Source organism: Lissotriton vulgaris, chromosome 6 (genome assembly GCF_964263255.1).
Source record: "Lissotriton vulgaris chromosome 6, aLisVul1.2, whole genome shotgun sequence".
Classification (NCBI taxonomy): domain Eukaryota; kingdom Metazoa; phylum Chordata; class Amphibia; order Caudata; family Salamandridae; genus Lissotriton; species Lissotriton vulgaris.
In genome coordinates this window covers 1,734,516,185-1,734,537,842 of record NC_141694.1, presented here as the reverse complement: position 1 = coordinate 1,734,537,842, position 21,658 = coordinate 1,734,516,185, and the positions used below count along the sequence as shown (strand labels likewise).

The 21,658-nt window shown below is 44.7% G+C and overlaps 1 protein-coding gene across 1 annotated transcript in view; it reads left to right on the top strand.

The window, feature by feature from the left end:
- ALK (ALK receptor tyrosine kinase) overlaps positions 1-21,658 on the top strand; it is a 2,610,699-nt gene that overhangs the window by 1,746,120 nt on the left and 842,921 nt on the right. The gene's annotated exons all lie outside the window — the stretch shown is intronic.

Below are 21,658 nucleotides of genomic sequence, written 5' to 3'. Positions count from 1 at the left end.
CTCCATATTTATTCACAACCAGTCTGTGCAGTCACCCACCAACTGCCAGCAGCAGCCACAGAACCCAGAGTGTATGGTGTATGGTTCTATTAAACAGAAAGGAATAAGTTGATGCTCGATAGCTAGGTTTATCCCTTACTGGCTCTGTAGCTTTCCCTGCCATGTCTGGGCAGGAGGGGACCTGTCCTGGTTTAGCCAAGTCAAAGCACTGTAAAGTCTAAGCAAACCGTTTCCTTTGTTCTTCTCATTAACATGTTGCTCTTTTTCTTCTTACATTTCTGTAACTGAATCTGTCCCTTCTGCTGAATCTGTCCTCTTGTTTCTGCTTAACTCTGACCTGGAGTTAATGCACAGCAGCAGGTCTGGGATTATCAGGGGAGCAACAGATCCACGCTAGACTCCTATAAACGAGCAAATATGCACATTTAAACATTCCAAGGTATTCCAACTGCTGTCCTCGCATAAAGAAAGTGACATTTCCCGTTCAGTAGAACAATAGTGGTGACCTTTTCTTTCACTGGGTTGTCTACGTCCAAATTTGACTTGTAAATGAACTATTCTTTCACGTAATCCAATGATGCAGAATGTGCAGTTTTAAATGTCACAAAGTTTGCACGCGAATTAGCTCTGGCTCTTCGACTTTCTAGCATTGGCATCCTCTCTCTATGCGCTGCTCTCCACGCACTGAACTATTTACCTTTGCCCTTCGCTGGTTCACCACTCAACTGCAACCTATCCTCTTCTCAAACATCCCTTGCAAGTTGTGTCCTGGAATACCTAGCCAATTTAATGCTTTCCATTAAGTACTCTTTTTAATTGAGGAGTGTAGCCGCATAGATTTGCCTCTGTAACGACTGGAGCTTCATCCATGTTGCTTTTTATGTCTATATAACTTAGGGCCAAATTGAAAACAAGTTCCCACTGGATGTTGATAACAAATACGCTGATTCTGAATTATCACTTACTGGGCCATGTGAACCATAGCACTAGTGTAGATCAAGCCAAATGGTATTTGTAAATGTCCAATGAAACAACGGCGGACCTCTAGTTCTGCACCTCACTTCAGTTCCAATTAGAAATGTTACTGCGCAGCCAACACCAACGCCAGCCGTTGCTTGATGCGTCTGTGCTCCAGATCAAAAGTTGCTGTTTGTGAAGTGGGGTGCGCAGAAAATAAAATCCAATAGTCAAGTAGTAGTATAAAAATATATTTCTTTATTTCAAATTTCAAGATTCCGCAAACTGAGACACTCAGGCAATGCGTTTCATTCCCACACTGGGAACTTCATCAGGGTTACCAATGGAAGTAAACGCTGGAATGCGTATATTCAAAATGGCCAGTATAAGAGTTCCGGAATGGCATGAAATATAGGTACTCCCAGTGATAATTTCAAATTCAATGCACGTCCATGTATCGACCTAAACAAAGTATTGGTCAGGCTGTAAAAGGCAAGTATGTGGATTCCATAGGCGACGTAATCCTATGGGAAAACTCCCCAGTCTGATATTAAGATCGAGCAAGTGGTTGGTAGAAACCTTTTAAGAAAGCGTTGTCGTAGCTCGTGCTTTCCTAGGGACAGTGTGCGTTATGGTCTAGTGTAATACGCTGGAGCTGACCGAGGAACTGGCAGGTATGATAAGTCCTGCATGATTGGCAAGATATAGAAATATTTTGTACGTAATCCGGGGTCCCCACACATCATATGAGGGAATATTCATTGCTTGTTTGCCCTTTTCTAATAATAAATTGGCTCCGCATATGAAGGTCATTACAGATAAAAGTACACCAAACCCTCCCCCTCATCATCCGGTATGTTCATGTTGGGGCATATCACCTTTCGCAGATTGAGGATATACTTGGTCCCCATCAGTGTAGGAGTTGTGTAAAGAGGGTAAACACAAAAATAACGTAAAACTGTCCTACAGGTTTTCTATACAAATAACATAACCCACCTTAACACTGTTGTTGCTTTGTATTCTGAAGTGTATTGGTGCAGCCCTAGTGGGTGTGCCAGACTAATCTCTTGCAGCGGTGGTGTGGGATAGAAAAACTCTACTCAGTCTCCTTTATCACAAAGTTAAAAGCACTAGGGTAAATGTGTGCACCCATCAAGTCTTTGAGTTGAGGTTGGCAGCATCCTGAGCATGCTGGTGGCTTGGGGTGACCTGGTGACCCACCACTCTATGAGACAGAGTATACAAGACCCATAGAAACAGAGGACTGTGACACTTGTAAAAAACATAATACGTACTAGTCCCAACAATGCCCCGCGGCTAGGCTGTAAAGAATTGGATTATCTATATGCGGTCTTCAAGCATATATATCACAGGGCTTGTTTGGTCATTTAGCAGCACTGTTATTAACATTGACACTACAACAATGTGGGTTGGTATCTTTTTCTGAAGAGGAGGTTTATGTGTTACAATTTCTGAACACATGTTTACATACATATATGCTGTATGTTGAATACAGCCTGGCCTACGTATTATTTTATTACAGGTTCCATGATCCCCTGATGAAGGACTAAACCAGAATTGGGATTGGACGGCTTTATTTTTGTTTTGAACAAAGCGCTTTCAATTTTGCAAATTGTTTTGATCATCATGAACACGAATGACAATTAATTACAAAGTATCTCATTGGTAATTTCTTGAATAAAATATATCTTGAGAATCCAAATCTTTAAATTTAATTAACGTCTGTGAATCATATATGCAAGCCTACTGGTTAGGTTTTCAAGCAGTGCAAAGAGGGGACGGACCCCAGAGGGGAACGCTTTATGGAGCAATAATCTGACACAATATTCTGTAGGTCGAGCCAGGCATTCGACGCCATTAGGCTGAAAGGGCTTCAGCCCCCCGTCGTGTGTGTCAGCCTAGGCTGCTGCAGCTTGAGCTGATGTGGGCTCCACTGGTAGTGTCTGGAGTCTTATCTCTGGAATATCAGAGTTTTTCACAGGCCTTTAAAGACAATTTGCATATTTACATACCTTTGTTAACTGGTTACCGAGGCTTAGTTTTTTTTTGTAAAATTTTTATTTGTAGTATGCAAGGTGAAAATAGAAAGGGGGATGGGAACAGAGCAAGGGGATCAAGAAAGAGAAAGGAAAGAAGAACAGGCGACATTCCGCCACAGAGCCCCACACAGGGGGTGCCAAAAAACATGATCGTATTGGGAGGGGCAATAGCGCATCAAAGTCCGCATCAAAGAGGGCGGTAGCCAGGTAGAGCAGCAGAAGTGCGGACAAGAAGGCCCGTCCGCCACAGTGTCCAAATTGTGCCTGGAAATTCCAACAGTTGATGCATTGTCCCCAGCCGGGAAGAGCAACCCCAGCCCCATCTGAGTCATAGTGTCCACTCCGAGGGCACAGTAAGTCGCAACAGGAGAGAGAAAAAAAAGAAACAACTTCCCCAACTACCCCCCCCTACCCTCCTTCCCTCCCCACCACCCAACTCCCACCCAGTGGTGGCGACCAACATTCACACAATCCACAACAGTCACATCTGTAATCCAATTTGGAAAAGATGAAGTGCCCGCAGCGCTGATGGACAAACTGCCGAAGGCAGGCCTCGGGACAAAAACCTCACCAAGGGGCCCCAATTAAACATAAAGTTTTTAAAATTCCCTAGAAAGATGTCTGAGATTCGCTCCAAACTCAACAAACGCCAAAGCCGGGCGTGCCACAAAGAGACGGCGGGGGCAGACGGGCTTTTCCAAGCGGCTGCCAAAGTTAACTTAGCTGCTCCCAAACATAACCACATAATGCGCTTATCCGCCCTAGTCTGGTGTTCAAGCAACGGGTCCCTAAGGCCCAGTAAAACAAAGTCCATGGAATTGGGGAGTGGGTAACCCAGTATATCTTTAATGTGGGAGAGAACCTCGGCCCAGAACGGCCGGATGGTGGGACAGTCCCACCATATATGGCTGAAGTCCCCCAACATTCCACAGCCCCGCCAGCACCTATCTGAGGTTGTTGGAAATATGCGGTGTAGTTTAGATGGGTATAAATACCAGTCAAAGAGGAGCTTCATGTGGGCCTCCCTGAGGTCGGTAGAGTGGTTATGTGCTCTTTCACTCGCTGTCGGAAATGTCCCTCCCCAGTGTGGTCTCCCAGTGATCCTGATATCAAGGCCGTGGAGACATAGTAGTGTCTAACAGCAGTCCATATAGAAAAGAGATCGCCCCCTTCATGGTGGATGTGCGAAGGAGGAAAGTTTCGAATTTCGTCAGGGGTCTGGTAGCGGCATCCACCACACCAGGAGACGTCGCCCAGTGCAAGAGCTGAAGATGTCTAAAGCGCTCCGTCGGCAGAACACCATAATCCCTCATACAGTTGTGGAAAGTGAGGGGTACGGTGCCATGGAACAGGTGGGTGAGGGCCCTACAGCCACCCTCTCTCCAAGTCTCAAAGGGACCCTCCGTCAACGCCGGGGGAAAGACCGGATTGAAATGGATCAGGGTGAACGGGGACGGGAATGTGGTCCACCGGTCATCGCTACTCACCGTGTCCCAGACCTTCAACACCGTGCTGGTGGGAGTGCTAATGTACGCGTTTCTGGGCCGGTCCACCTTAGGCTTCCAGGCCAGGTCCCAGATGGAACGGCCCGCGATACTCCGATCCATGTGGAGCCAGTGCTTCTCCGAGAGCTGTTGGGACCACTCCACGAGGGCTCTCAATTGGGCAGCCTTGTAATACAAATGCATGTCCGGAAAGCCCACTCCTCCCTCCAACCGCGGGCGTCGGAGAACCGTAAACGGAAGCCGCGCCCGGCCGCCTTGCCAGACATACTTCAGCATCACGGTCCTCAGCCAACGAAAGTAGTCCAGCCCTATTGGGATAGGCAAGGCCTGAAAAAGGTAAAGGAGCTTGGACAGAAGAACCATTTTGAGTGCATGGACCCTACCCAGCCATGAGATAAATTTGGGCTTCCACCGGTCCAGTTCCGCCCGAATCGATGCCAACATCGGGGGGAAGTTAGCCTGGAACAAGGCACCTATTGTAGAGGTCAGCCGCACGCCCAGGTAGAGCAAGGATGACGACGTCCACGAGAGCGGAGTAATCAGCCGGATCTGTTGCACCTCCCCCGGTGGCAAGGTCAAATTTAAGATGTAGGACTTGTCAAAGTTAACCTTAAACCCCGCCACTGCTTCATATTCAGAGAGCACCGAGTGGACATGGGGTAGTGACAGCGCCGGGTCTCGAAGGGACAGCAGGACATCATCGGCAAAGAGCGAGATCTTATGCTGCTCGCCCGTAAAGGGGAGCCCTAGAATCGGCTCATTCTCCCGTATCGCCAGCGCTAATGGTTCTATGCTAAGGGCAAAAAGAAGGGGCGAGAGGGGACAGCCCTGTCGCGTCCCTCGGGAATGACGAAAACTCCCGGAGGCTTAGTTTTTTTAATGATTCCAGTACCCCATGGGCCACCACTCTGCCTATTTCTTACATTTTACTTTACATTTACTGCCGTAGTGTGAGAATGCATTTCATGAAAAGGAATATAAAATCAGGTTGCCAAAAGAAACATGCCAGCCGTGTGTTGTTTAAAGAGCCTGCAAAGACCGCCTCTTGACACTAAATAGGGTTATAAATAAAAAAGTATGTAGGCTGCAGGCGGTGTCGGGGAGTCCTGGAGGGGTCAACCCACAGTGGACTTGGACACTGGAGTGCTGCTGTTCACAGGAGATCCGGTCTTTGTTGAAGGCAGTCAGTCCTCCCACGTGTTCGGGAGGTCGCTGGCTGCAGGACAAGACAACTTTTGACACAGAATCTCTGGAAACTGCAGACAGGCCTGTAGGGCTGGGGCCAAGTCAGTCCTTCTCTGCAGTCTCCTCTGCTGGGCGTCTTCTTTCGTCCTTCTTAGGTTGCGGGATCTGTCTTCTTGGTTCAGGGCATTTTAGGGGTCTTGAGGTCAGTAGCCAATGGGCTACTGAACTTAGGGAGACTGTACCCTTGGTGTGTTCACCCCACGAGGGGGAGTGGGGACAATCCCAAATCCTGATTGGAGAGTGCCTGCCACCTGCAAGATGGCAGGCACTGAAGAGTGGGCTTCACCTCGCCTCCCCCACCTATGGGGTGGGATTGGCAGAGGTGGGCACACCTTCTGGGCTGTGCTAATTTTTCCCAACTGTCTCCCCTCCTTTTCGGTGGGAAGACAGGAAGGGGGCCTGCTCCTGATAGCAGGAGGGGCGTGTTACAAGCCTTTGAAGCTTCCCTGCCACAGATGGTTCTTTCTGGCTTAGAGGAGGTGTGACCACCTCAGCCCAGGAAAGGCTTTGTTTTTGGGCTCAGGGAACAAAGGCTCCTACCACAGGGGTCCGGAAATATGGCTCGTGGTTGCGGGCTGGTGTGTACCATTCAGGGAACCCAAGAGAGGTTGGTCGTTTTTCACGGGGTATCTCTGAGTGCATTGTATAATAAATCCCACACTGGCATCAATGTGGGTTTATTATGCTGAGAAGTTTACTACCAAACTTCCCAGAATTCAAGAATGCCATTATGGTGCTGTGGAGTTCGAAATGGCACACTCACAGATCATATACTCTTTATAGCTTTACTGCACTTACAATATCTAAAAATCAACTTAAACACTGTAGGGGTACAGTGCTCATGCAACTATATCCTCACCAGTTGGTTTGTGCACCCAGCTAGAGGGGTGTCTTTCCTATAGCATAGGCAGTGGGTTGCAGGCATGGCACACAGGAAGGTGTGCCATGTCAACTCCCCTTTTCTCTGCACCAAAACACGTAGTCTGCAATGGCAGTGTGTGTGTGGTAATGTACTGGACCTCTAAGGGTGACACAATATGTACTGCAGCCCTTAGAGGCCTTCCCTGGTCACAGTGCCCTTGTTACCCATGGTACCTTTTACAAGGGACTTACATGTGGCCAAAGAGGTGCCAACTGGGGGTACAAAGGTATAGTTTTGGTAAATAACACAGGCCCTGGGAACCTGACTGGCAGGGACCCAGGGCACATCAAGTTAAAGTGCATACAAATCTAGAAAAATGTGTGGGAGGGGTTACTGCAACAGAGACCCAGCTTTCTACACTCCCCAATTTTTTCATCCCACTTAAAGCCCTGCATAATAGCAATAGTTTAACTTATATCTGAAAGTCCATGCCACTGTCAATAGCATGCTGAGTTACTTCAAGTGTCTGGGAATGCACCCTGCATTCAGACAACTCAGTACTCATTGTTGCCCTTCACTTTCACACTCACCCTGCAATCACAGCGTTCACAATGCACTCACGCTGATCACCATGCACACACACCATTCACCTGCTCACCCTGCACTCACAGCGATCACAATGCACTCATGCTGATCACTATGCACACACACCATTCCCCTGCTCACCCTGCACTCACAGTGATCACTCTGCACTCACAATCCACTTGCACTGTTCACCCTGCACCTCACCCCGCAGTCACACAAATACACTACTCACCCGCACCCATGTGACACTTCACCCACCTGTCCCCCTCACTGCTCAATCTAAAATCTCTCTCAAACAAGCCCATCACTAACCATGCATTAATTTGTCCCACTCTGCACTTCCATCCACACCATATGGTCACCTCACTCACCCTGCAGTCACTCCTCTTACCCTACTCTCACACTGTTGCATCGCTTACCATGCACTCACATGGGCACTCCTGCCACCCACACAGTCCAGAGGATTAATGTGCCTGCCACAAAGAACGTGTACCATGCAGATCACAGGAATGAGTGTGAGTGTAATATGAGTAGCGCTATAAAAAAATGAAATGTTTGTCAGAACGGTGCATAGAGAGATGAGGTGCATTGTTGGTGAGTGGTACTGAGGTAATTAATGGAAAAGGAGGAAATGGGTCAGGGGGCGCCCCAAAAATATGTTGCACCAGGTGCTACCAGTGCTAGGTGTTAACACCCCCCAAAGTTTGTGTCTAGTTGCGCCTCTGGGTCGGGCTCCTTTGCATCTTGAAGCGAAACCTGAAAGACAGTAAAAAAAAAAAATGGGGGATGCAAAGTAGAAACTTAAGTTGTTCTATACTGACTTTCTCTTCTTGCTGATCTGTTCATCCCCAGCATCTCCCTTCTCATACTAATGTCCTGCCATTCAGAATGGAAATGGAATGGAAATGTTGCTGGTTCAAAACAACTTTATAGTCAATGTAGGCGCTCTGAAAAAGAGATGAAGCTTTTAGCTGTTGACAACTAGTTTTTACTATTTGAATCATTGAACCCTACTGCCTGTAATTTGGCAATAGTTCAGCAATATGTGCTGCAGTCGATTAATCTTCGCTCTGGGATGTCTACATCTTAATTACTAATATGATTTACACCCACAAACATAAATACCTATAAGACTTTACCACATTTCCTACTCCTTCTTTCCAGACTATTTCAGAAAATATTACTTGTTACTCATTTATGCTTTTAGCAGTCATTTATGTTTTAGAATAGATTGATCCCTGCATTTTATAGCATACCCCTTGAGCCGCCTTTGCTCTGAGCTCATGTACTCCTGGATTTAAAAAAATTAAACCTACAGGCTAACAAAATGTTAAATGTATTTATAAATCCATCTTTATAATTAAAAATGTATCACGGAGAGGCTGAACCTCGGGACAGAGGTGTGCATTAGAAAGAATGATTTGCATTTCTTCCTTTGCTGAGTGCGTTCAATCAAATCCGAAGTGACGACAGTGCCAGTTTCATCTTCTGGGCACGCTCAAGCGTTGAGTGCTCCACTAAGAAGTGGAATAAACACCTTCTTCACTGACAAGTAAGAAGGATGTCACACACTGTAAAAAATCTCATCTACCCACAGTGCCACCCGCGTGCTTTGTGTTTGGAAACTCTAGGTGCCCAATTAACAATAAGCATTTATGAGAACCTGATTTAGTACCCCTATTGGACAAAATGCAGTTCACATAGGTAGTGAAGTTGATCTACACTTGCACCTGTCCTATTTCTTGCATGCAGAGTTCTAGACCCCATGTGTATACAACTCTGCACACCTAGTCCTTCGTTTTAGGTGTTAAGAAGGAAAGGCAATGGAGAGTGGCAGTAAAATGGAGAATGCCTTCTGCAAAGTGGGAGGAGGAAAGGGGAAATTAAGGAGGGCACAGCGATGGACAGTCAAATACAAAACACACCCACAAAAGGGTAAATCAGTCCCAAATAAGTAAAGTTACACCCCTAACTACCCCAGTAGTATTGCATCCCAAACAACTCAAATCTACTCCAGGCATTCCTTGGAGTAGGTCATGCATCTCACTCGGCCTTTCAAAGGTACTGCAAGAGATTCACATAGAAATCATTGAAGCAAGAGAATAACACCACCAGCAAAAAGAAAACCCATATACTTACCTTTGTGGTTTGGGCTCAGGAGTCGTCCCCTTTGTGATATCTGAAAGGGAGCTCTGCGGGAACATGAGAACTTGAAGTCAAAATCTTTCATATAGAAGACAGTGCCTTCAAAGACCACTGAGAGATCATCAGATTAAGTTGATGTCTTCCTTTACTGGGTGCCTTGAGCTTGCCTCGGCTCAGGGAGGCTGACTAAAACCTGTAGGTTTCATTTTTTTAAAGCCAGGAGTACATGAGCTCAGAGCAAAGGCGGCTCAAGGGGTATGCTATAAAATGCAGGGATCAATCTATTCTAAAACATAAATGACTGCTAAAAGCATAAATGAGTAACAAGTAATATTTTCTGAAATAGTCTGGAAAGAAGGAGTAGGAAATGTGGTAAAGTGTTATAGGTATTTATGTTTGTGGGTGTTAATCATATTAGTAAATAAGATGTAGACATCCCAGAGCGAAGATTAATCTACTGCAGCTCATATTGCTGCACTATTGCCAAATTACAGGCAGTAGGGTTCAATGATTCAAATAGTAAAAACTAGTTGTCAACAGCTAAAAGTTTCATCTCTTTTTCAGAGCGCCTACATTGACTCGAAAGTTGTTTTGAACCAGCAACATTTTCATTCCATTTCCATTCTGAATGGCAGGACATTAGTATGAGAAGGGAGATGCTGGGGATGAACAGATCAGCAAGAAGAGAAAGTCAGTATAGAACAACTTAAGTTTCTACTTTGCATTCCCCAAGGGAGTGATCAGGGATTAAAAAGAACCCACAAGAGTGAGATAAAGAGGAAGGGAGTGTCTGGTTTTGGATGAAAGAGATATGAGGTAAAATTAAGACTACACAGCCTTGGTATTTGGAACACGAACCCTCAGTAGCACCACCTGTGGGCTATTGAGCAAAACAATGACCTGGCACTGATTTTACCAATTTAACACTGGGTCTCCTGTCCTCATTCATGGTAAGCAATTTGGAGGGCTGGTCCATGGATGTACCCCACCCACTAATTATCGTGAACATATATATCAACCCAGCAGCATCCGAAAAAAGCAAAGTCATGGTAAATCTGCTCTCAATGCTTATGGGCTGGAAGCGGAAACACAGTGCTTCTGACAATATATTCAATAACCGAAATGTGGATGAATTTATCTTAGAACAAGACCTTTTATGGCAGATTCTGGACAAATGACCAGAGACAGAGAACAGCTTTAGTAAAATAAGTGCCTCTATCCACACGGCGTGTTCGAGTATGAGTCTAAGAGTCCTAAGCGGGGTTCAGAGAGGATCAACTGCCTGCACAGACGTGAATTTCAACTAAGGCGAGTTCCACAATCGACTATACAGTGGCGTCTCTCTCCTTATTTAATTGTACAATTTCCTCAATTAGAAAGAGACCACTGTCCCCAGCTAACAGGTTTAAGCACAACGACCTGCCTCCGCTCAAAAGTGACAACACTACTAGTCCCAGCAACCTATGAAAAACAGACAGCGCCAATGGAAAGGGCAAATTCCAAATGAAATAGCAGTGGTGTGTTTGGCTCTAATTCTACACAAATCTATTCAGGATCGCAATCCTGTCTTAAGCTGGGAAGCAACTGTGGACATGTTGTTACTCAATTACTTGAATTTGCAACATCAACTTGGCCCCAGGAAACAAAAATTTGAATGGTACACATTGGCCCTAAGAGAAGCAAAACCCAATCTGAATCGCCTTAAAAGAACAAGTAAGTTCAAGGCCAACAGCTTGCTGATGGGAAAAATTATAGAAACAAGGTTGTCGAATGCAAAGGACATCTGGTTAGCAAACAAAATGTATAATGAAGGGCTGTGCCTCTATTCAATCTTATCTTCGCTGAATTCACTCGAGATCTGCTGATAAAGGCCCACGCACAGGGGTGTAACACTCGCCCCCTCAGCACAGCACTCTGTCTGCAGAGCTCCTGATTGACCCCGAAGGGGGCCCCTCCCCGTGCCTTGCAGGGAGGCCTCCTCAAGGTTTGTTACGCCAGTGCCCACACACCCAAACTTGTGGGACAACAACTGGCAAGCATGTTATATGCAGATGATATCATCTCTTTAGTAGAACCAAGGCGGGCCTCCAGAGGTTGCTACACAAACTAAGCTCCCTGACTTCAGACAAAACAATGGAAATCGATCTAAATAAAACCAAATTGTAGTCTTTAGTAAAAGAGACGTTCAACCCTGGAATCCAAACAATCAAAAAATAAATTAACCAAAGAAAGTGAATACAAGCATTTTAGAATCAAATTTGATATAAAAGTCACTTCTCAGTAGCCTAAGGAGCAAATGAAATCTAAAGCTGGGTCTCTACTTGTATCCTTCCTATCTCTACAGAAAAGAATAGGAGGTCACTCGCTCCTTTAATACTAGAGGTCATCAGAATGTTTGTCACCAATCACAATCTGCTGTGACAAACTCTATGGGCATTAATCTAAGTGGCTGGAAGCATTACATCTCAATATGCATAGAAAATTCTTCTGACTACCTCGTAATGCTTCACCTGCCCAAATAAGGTTGGAGTTTGGTCTTGTAAAGCAAACGTATGCACGACAAGGCGCCTTCATTAAATTCTGCCACACACCTAGAACTTTCAAGGAGAACACACTCGACCAAAGCTTATGAACAGAACTAACAAATAATACAGGACATTGCTCCCTCAGGGACTACCTAGGGTCTTGCTTAGAGAACTTTCAAATATCTGGGCTGTGAGAGCTCCCAACATCCTTTCATGTCTTCAAGAAACATGTTAAAAAAAGCGTGCATGTTCTGTCCCTATTGGAAAATAAAAATGCCTACTCAAAGCAAGCACACTCATGGATCACTATTCATTCCCATAAAACCCTGGTGCAGCAGGCTTAATTAGGAGTAAGCTGTTCTCCCACTGTGAAAACAAAACGAATGCACCTGCATTTGGTGGACTTTCCATCTGACTTATGCCCAAAATGGCTTGCATCTGGAAACAATAACCTCTGCAGATGTAACTTAGCCCCCGAAACCTTCACACTCATTATTAGCATTTGTTCAGCATTTCTGAATGAGGGCTGATATCTTTTGCACTGCAGTTTTCAAACATTAGGAGTAAGAACATGCTGGCAAACAGTAATTGTATGCTTCGAAGAGGCAAACACAAGGCTGAATGCACAGACGATCTCATTTGTGACTTTTGACGCAAAAACATTGCATTAAGAAACCCAGATGACGAATCCTACTCACTTAGTGGAAACTTACCCCATAACATTAAGCATATATATATATATATATATATATATATATATATATATATATATATATATATATATATATATATATATATATATATATATATATATATATATATATATATATATATATATATATATATATATATAAATATATATACTACTATTATAAAGAGAGAGCTGAAACTTTTGAGGCGGGTAAACTCAAGAAGTACAGCACCAATCAGAACACCCAATACAGAATTGGAAAGTGGAGTTGCAGCAGATGGACATAGGCTATACAGGTGGCCACCATATACATTAGAAACGTCAAAGAACCTTAGGGGTAATGTAGTCCCTTGTGGGCGTGGGCGTTGGCGTGGGCGTGTCGGGGGGGTGTTTGTGAGCGTGTCAAACTACACACATTTTACTTTGTGGCCGTAACCGTTGTCAGAGGGGCGTGGGCGTGTCAAACTACACACTCAGAGGGCCGTGGGCGTGTCGGGGGCGTGGTCGTAGCCGTGTCAAAGTACACACATTATACTTTGCGAGAGGAACCTACCACAACAGCGTTCTCAGAGGGGCTTGCCACACAGAATTGGAAAGGGGAGTTGCAGCAGATGGACATAGGCTATACAGGTGGCCACCATATACATTAGAAACATCAAAGAACCTTAGGGGTAAAGTTGTCCTTTGTGGGCGTGGGCGTGGGCGTGGGCATGTCGGGGGTGTGTTTGTGCGCGTGTCAAACTACACACATTTTCCTTTGTGGCCGTAACCGTTGTCAGAGGGGCGTGGGCATGTCAAACTACACACTCAGAGGACCGTGGGCGTGTCGGGGGCGTGGTCGTAGCCGTGTCAAAGTACACACATTATACTTTGTGAGAGGAACCTACCACAAAAGCGTTCTCAGAGGGGCTTGCCACAAATTTTATAACAAAAAAATGGCCGAGTCATTCAGTAGCGCACCTTTCCATTCCCGAGTTATAATCACTTCTCACACTTCCGTATAGAAGACACAAGGTGCGCCGCATTCACGCACATTGCCATTCAGGCGGCGTTAATAACATATGTTGCGAAGCAACCTTTGTGGGCATAAGCGTTACCGATCTCAACAGGGGATAAACGATGGCGTCTCAGAATGCACACGCCCACACCTCTCAGAATGCACACGCCCACACACAACAACGCTGAACAGCACGCACACCTCACGACGTGCACGAACGCTAATCTCACTGTGATGAGATTAGCATTGGTGCACGTCGTGAGGTGTGCTTGCCCTTCAGCGTTGTTGTGTCTGGGCGTGTGTATTCTAAGACGCCTGCTGCATTGGAAACCGGTGGGGTAGCGTTCGGTAACGTTTGCTGTCCTTCAGGTAAATCTTTTTTATACCCGGACAACGTCGGGACGGGCAGCTAGTATATATATATATATATATATATATATATATATATATATATATATATATATATATATATATATATATACGCACCAGTCTCTCTCCCAATCTTTGGAAAAAAGTGTGACCATGCTCCGGGGGACTGGAAAAGCCGCTTTATTTGAGTGAAGTTGCACAAGCATTAAAAGGAAGCTGCTGAAACGCTTGGCAGACGCGTTTCGTCCTTAGAATGGACTCTTCAGTGCCTGTTTCAGTTTGTTCTCCTTAAGGGGGCTCTTTTGCTGTTAGGTTTTATCTTGCTGTGACCACTCCCAGTCACGTGGTTACGCCCCTCCTATGCCTCACAGGTGTGTCATTCTCCTTGCGCTGTGCCTGCATCCCCAATGCATGCTGGATACTGAAGTTTGCTGCAGGGACCCATATAGTGAAGGGACCCACTAGACACCCGGTGATGCCTCCAACATGCCGTCGGTCAGCGCTCCACAGTCCGCAGCAGTCGAAGAGCACGTAACAAAGGACTTCTCTGTCCCCCTTATCAGGCAGAAGGTTATGCCTCCTCTCTCCCCATGCACTGTAAACAGCACCTGGGGGGGCGACGCGATTTGCTGTTTTGCAACAAAAGTACCAAAGTTTTTACAGGAAGGTCGCCTAGCACCAGAACGAGAGGGCGGTCACAAAAGCCAGCTCCTGCTAGCCAGTTTACACATACGCACCAGTCTCTCTCCCAATCTTTGGAAAAAAGTGTGACCATGCTCCGGGGGACGAAGGCATCTCAGAATGCACACGCCCATACCTCTCAGAATGCACATGCCCACACACAACAACGCTGAACAGCACGCACACCTCACGACGTGCACGAACGCTAATCTCACTGTGATGAGATTAGCATTGGTGCACGTCGTGAGGTGTGCTTGCCCTTCAGCGTTGTTGTGTCTGGGCGTGTGTATTCTAAGACGCCTGCTGCATTGGAAACCGGTGGGGTAGCGTTCGGTAACGTTTGCTGTCCTTCAGGTAAATCTTTTTTATACCCGGACAACGTCGGGACGGGCAGCTAGTATATATATATATATATATATATATATATATATATATATATATATATATAGATATAGATATATATATATATATATATATCATGTGATCAAGGGCAGTTCCTGCCCGAAACGCGTCATGCCTACCTGAACTGCTAAAATGGATAATAAAAGTTTGCTGTAACACTCTGCAAGCCGTGTGGTGGTCCGTATTTTCTGTGGTTTCAACTGGGAAACAGAAATTGATCCATATATATATATATATATATATATATATATAAACACTGAAAGAACCATAGGTTTCACACACGTTATAGTTAGGAATTAGCATTTAAAAAACCTTAGAAATTCACTAAAAAAACCATAGGTTTCACACGTTATAGTTAGCTGGACATTTCACTCATACAAAACCATTGAAATTCCCCCGTTATAGTTAGTTCAGTTAATTATAACTCGCGCGCCCGCAATGCACTGCTGATGACGTCACATATTACATCACTCATGACATGGTCAGTGACATCACTCATGACATCACTGATGACATCTCAAATGAAAAATTTTATACATATATATATTTTTTTAATTAATATATATTTTATATATCAGGCAATGATATCCTATGGAAGGAAATTCAAGTTACTGGTAAGTACAGTTAAATTTACTTTTCAGAAATAGTAGTGAGCTAGATTGGGGAATTAATTCCTCTTCAATCCTGAGGTCCCCTGTGAGCCAACTAGCCCCCCAGGTACCTCCAGTATGCGCCAGGCAACTGTGTTGCAGAGAGGTGTTCAAAGGGCACGCCCCCTTTTTACAACACTCTGAACACAGCTTTGTGGCGCTTACTGGAGATACCTGTTGGACTAGTTGCCCCATAGGGGACCACTGGATTGAACAGGAATTAATTCCCTAACTTAAAACGCGCCTCAGGGCATGTTTGCACTCACATCACCTCAAGCCCCACCCCCTACCTTCACCACTGTGCAAACGCGCCCTGTAGAGTGTTCTAAGTTGGGGGATTAAGTCCCCTTGCATACTGGAGGTCCCTGGAGGCCAACTAGCCCACCAGGAACCTCCAGTATGCGCCAGGAGGTTGCGTTGTAGAGAGGTGTAATGAGGCCACGCCCCTTTTTACACCTCTCTGCAACGCAGCCCCCGGGTGCGTTTGCAGAGGGAGAACTAATTCCCCTTGCATACTGGGGGTCCGTGGGGGCCAACTAGCCCACCAGGAATCTCCAGTATGCGCCAGGGGGCTGCATTGTAGAGAGGTGAAATGAGGCCATGCTCCTTTTTACACCTCTCTGCAACGCAGCCCCCGGGTGCGTTTGCAGAGGGAGACTAATTCCCCTTGCATACTGGGGGTCCCTGGGGGCCAACTAGCCCACCAGGAATCTCCAGTATGCGCCAGGGGGCTGCATTGCAGAGAGGTGTAATGAGGCCACGCCCCTTTTTACACCTCTCTGCAACGCAGCCCACAGGCACATTTGCAGAGGGGGAACTAATTGCCCTGGCATACTGGGGGTCCCTGGGGGCCAACTAGCCCACCAGGAACCTCCAGTATGCGCCAGGGGACTGAGTTGCAGAGAGATGTAATGAGGCCACGCCCCTTTTCACACCTCTCTGCAATGCAGCCCCCTGGCGCTTTTTCAGAGGTGGAACTAATTCCCCTTGCATACTGGAGGTCTCTGGGGGCCAACTAGCCCACCAGGAGCCTCCAGTATGCGCCAGGGGGCTGTGTTGCTTTGCCCCGGGGGTGGCGGTCCCCGGGGCAGTGTGGGGGGGATTGGGCCCCCCACACTTCTTTTTCACTATGCCCCCGGGATTTGGTCCCCCAGGGGGGTAATTTGAAAAAAAGCAGACCAGGTTTTTAAAAAAATTTGGGGGTCCTTGTGGGATGCCCTGAGCAGGCCTATGGGGTCAGGGTGTTGCTACCCTGCCCCCTTTTTGCGTTCTACACGTTTGTTTTTCTGCTTTCTTGTGCCTCAGCATGCAGCTCGTGCTCGGAAAGGTACCGTAAGCGCCTATAGATATACTTATTATTTTACATATGATTTTCTCAGGAACTACTGAACGGATTTACACCATTTAACAAAAAGCGTGATCTGTGAACCGAACTCTACCTTTTTGCCAAAGGTCCTATGGAAAATTGCATAGGGAAAACACGTTTTGGGACCCCCCTTTTTTCTCGGCCCCTGCTTCACGTATCACACCCAAACTTTCAGGGAAGGAGCAGAGCGGAGCAGGCCCTTTTCTTGGAGAAATTCGCGAAGATTCGTCCACTGGCGCCTAAGTTATTCCAAATAGAATGTTGCAGATTTCCTATGGAAACTAGGTCCTAACTATAACTACCTACTGGCGACCGCCAGTAGGATATATATATATATATATAGTCAACTGGCAAATTAATGTCCTCATCCTCTGCTCCAACCCCTAGGCCTGGGACGACTCCTGGTGGCCGACGGCACTAGGAGCACCCCATACACCCACCAACCAGGCACGAAACTTAGGAGTCATCCTCGACTCCACACTCTCCATGACAAAGCAGCTCAATGCCGTCTCCTCCTCTTTCTTCAACACCCTCCGCATGCTTCGCAAGATCTTCAAGTGGATCCTCACCAAAACTAGATCCCACTTGCCAACTTTGCATTTACTCCTGTTGCACTTTTATAGCCTGTTTTTCATTTAATTTCAATTTATTTGTCACGTGGATTAGGCTTGCATGTTATTTCAATATAACTTTATTTAGCCACTTTAGAGACACTCACGCGGGATGCGTAACACATCTCGGTGTAGTCGTGTCTCTGCTCCCATGGATCACGTGATCCCTTTGCCGGGAGCATCTTGTTTGCTGGTTTAATCACTATCGATACACACTTGCTTTTGCTTGTTTACTGTGTGCTTTTCGACATTAGAATTAGTTGCAGTATTTTGTGGCATTTGGTACAAGCGGTAACCTGATTTTCAATATGCATTTAATTCTCTAATTTGGTCATTTTAACAAATGTATTTACATATGTAATACATGAATACCTTAGAGAGATGACAGGATGTTTGTATGTACGAAGTACTTACGCTGTAACCATTTGGTCATTACGATGTGATAAGTCTCATTTCTATGTTTATTCATCCGTGTCGTATTTACGTGGTGTTTGGTGTATGCAACTTTCACGTGCTCAAGCCATTTCCTTTGGCGAAACGCGTTGTGAATGAAACAACACAGACACTGATTGTGTTGCTGCTTCTACTTTCCTGAGAGCGCGCTAATTCAAGCATTTGTGGGACATATATATATATATATATATATATATGTGTATACACACTTAAGGAAAGGGAGGAAGCAGCAGCAGCAATGTTTAGTGATGAAAATGTCCCTGCAAAGGACTACAGTTCCCAGAAACCACCAGTGGGAGGCAAAAATACAGGGATAAAAGAAAAATGCAAGCAGTTGGAGAAGCTTATGAGAACGGTGCAAAAACGTTGGTGGGAAGCGAAATCACTTCAACACTATATAGACGTAGGGAGGGTTCCCCGCGGTTTAAGAATACTCATTGCTCCGAGCTATGTAGCACCAGATCGCGAAATGATGCGTGAATGGGCTGAGATTAATTTGGACTCTTCAAGAAAACTGCTTTTTATCCTTGTTAAATACGCTGAGAAGGACTGTGTGAAATTAGCAGAGGACATAATAACAGTGACCAAAGACCTTGAAAAAATGGAGCAGCAAGAGGATATTGAAAAATTGAAATTTGACATGAAAAAACGTTTAAAGAAAAAAGAAGATGTAATAAGGGAACGTAAAGTTTCATAGAGACCGATGTGATTATGAACATGGTAGGATTTTTACATTTGCTCGCAAATTTGACGCGCTAAAGGCTGATAACAAGGGAACAAAACAGGGAGCTGTAAATGGAAATCAACAACCAGAGTTGACATCAGCTTCCGAGGAGAGGTCAAATGTAAAGAGCGGATCTGAGACGGAGGCCCGCAATAAAATAAAGACAGAAATGGCCCAAAGACATTCATTAACAGATGAAGTTGATTTTTTATGTATGGAGCGCCTCCAATCACTAAGGCCAAGGAAACAACAGGCAGGCGACCATCAAGGGGGAGCAAAAGGCAAAGGGATAGACGACAAGCAAATAGAAGAAGGAACCAACAAAACAAAAAAAAAAGAAATACCAGAAAAAACACTGGAACAAGTAAATGTTGGCAATCCACAAGATTTGAGTGTAACAACAGTGATTAATCTAACAGATATGACACTCAATCTGACGGAAAAACAACTATTAGCACTGGAGCTTTCCTTCTGCCCAGAAAGTACTTTCAACTACTCGAATTCTAGGGTCGATATCTACAAGAGTAAGAAAATTAAAACTAATGAAATTTCATGCGCATTCTAACAAAGCAGAAAATGAACAATCCTCCAAACTTGTGGAAATTCCAATGCAAGAGAGCAATATGGATTCAATTACCAATCAGGACTCACAGGAACTGGTCGATACCATATATGATCTAATGCAAGAGGGAAATCAGGCTAGTGGAACTTCTAATGAGAGTACAACAATGGATATAAATACCTCGTGCAATACTCCCTTTAAACCTCCATCAACCTTTTACCCACTGATGTTGAAGGATACAATTGACATATTTCAAGACCAAGTCATCATAGATTTGAAAAATCTTAATAAGTCGGTGTACAGAGGAACAACTAAGGTCAAGAAGAACATTAAGGAATTACAATACTATCAGTTAATGACCAAAATAAAAAATGACAAAGAAATCATAGTAAGAAATGCGGACAAAGGCGGGAATGTGGTTTTGTGGAAAAGAGACGATTATTTAAAGGAAGCTATGAACCATCTAAACGACAAAACCTGCTATTGTAACAACAATAAAGCAACTTGGAATGCAGTTCAATCATCTTTCCAAGTTAAGTTGATGGCCTGGCGAGAAATGGGCTTGTTGACATTTGAAGAATACAAGTATTTATTGACAATAAACCCTTCAATCCCCATATTGTATTTTATACCAAAAGTACATAAAGATAAATTAAATCCACCGCGAAGGCTTATAATATCAGCCAGAAACAGCATATTCGAAAAACTTCCAAATATGTGGATTTCTTCTCACAGGATCATGTTCAAAAATTGGCCTCCTATATAAAGGACACAGGGGACTTTTTAGTCAAGATGAAAGACTTTCAGTGGCAGGATGATTACCATTTAATCACTTTAGATGTAACATCACTCTATACATCTATCAGACTTATTGATGGTATTCGTGCACTAAAATACTATTTGGCAAGGAGAGGCCAATTGTATACTGAATACAACAAAATGATCATCAACATGGTTGAATTGTGTTTAAATAATAACATCTTTATGTTTCAGAATGTGTTGTATCAACAACTGCGTGGGGTTGCCATGGGAGCCAGCTTCTCCCCCAGTTATGCGTGTCTACACATGGGCTGGTGGGAGGAGATGGTTCTCATGGCTAACTTTGCCGAAACTCTATCTAACCATGTGAAATGTTGGTGGAGATTCATTGACGATTTGTTCTTAGTCAGGCAGGGTACAGAAGTTGAGGCGAGAAAGTTTATTGATTAACTCAATGACAATGAATTAAACCTCAACTTAACCGCCAACATAAGCAAAACCAATAAAGTGTTTTTGGACGTGGAGGTATTCATCAGTAATGACAAGGTTGAGACTAAATTGCACAGAAAGCCAACGGCGGGAACTGCAATCCTGCATGCTAACAGTTCACATCCCAATCACCTAATACAAAGTATTCCTTATGGTGAACTACTTCGCATAAAAAGAATCTGTAGCAGTAGCGAAGGACTGAAACAAGAACAACAGGATTGTATAAGCAGATTTAAAGCCAGAGGCTATAGCAATAAATGTTTAGAGAAGGCTCTAACCAAATGCAATCTAGTCGACAGGGAGAAGGTAATGGACAAACAACCTAAGCAGTCCATTACCCCCACTAGTACACCCAGTGATTTTAGGTTCATCCTTGACTTTAATAAAGAGGAGATAGCAGTAAGAAAAATCATTAATAAAAACTGGTATCTAATAAAACAGGACCCTGTAATAGGGAAAAAAATCCCTAATGAACCATCTATAACATACAGGAGGGGTGTATCTATGAAAGATACCTTGGTGGATAATGACCCTTGTGGCACACAACCAAAGGAAACTTGGTTTTCGCAAAGACAAAGCTTTTACAAATGTAAGGTTTGTAAAGCCTGCCAACATGGAATAACTACCACCAATTATTCTACACCCTTTGGAGGACCCAATAGGGAAATTACAAAATCCTTAAACTGCAAAACCGATCATGTGGTGTAATTGTTGGAGTGCCCATGCATAATGAGATATATTGGTAATACCATCTTACCAGGGCATAAACGGGTACTCCAGCACATACGTGCAATCAAAAACCACGATCAGGCTTACCCAGTGGCACGCCAATTTCAAGAGAAACATGAGGGCGACCCTAAAGATCTTAGATACTTTCTCATAGACTCAGTCCCTAGAAACAAAAGAGGAGGGGATAGGGAAAAAACCCTCAGGCGATTAGAGATGCACTACATTCTTAATCTGGATAGCAAGCATCCTAATGGACTTAATAGCTCGGAGGAGCTTCACGCAAGTCTATGA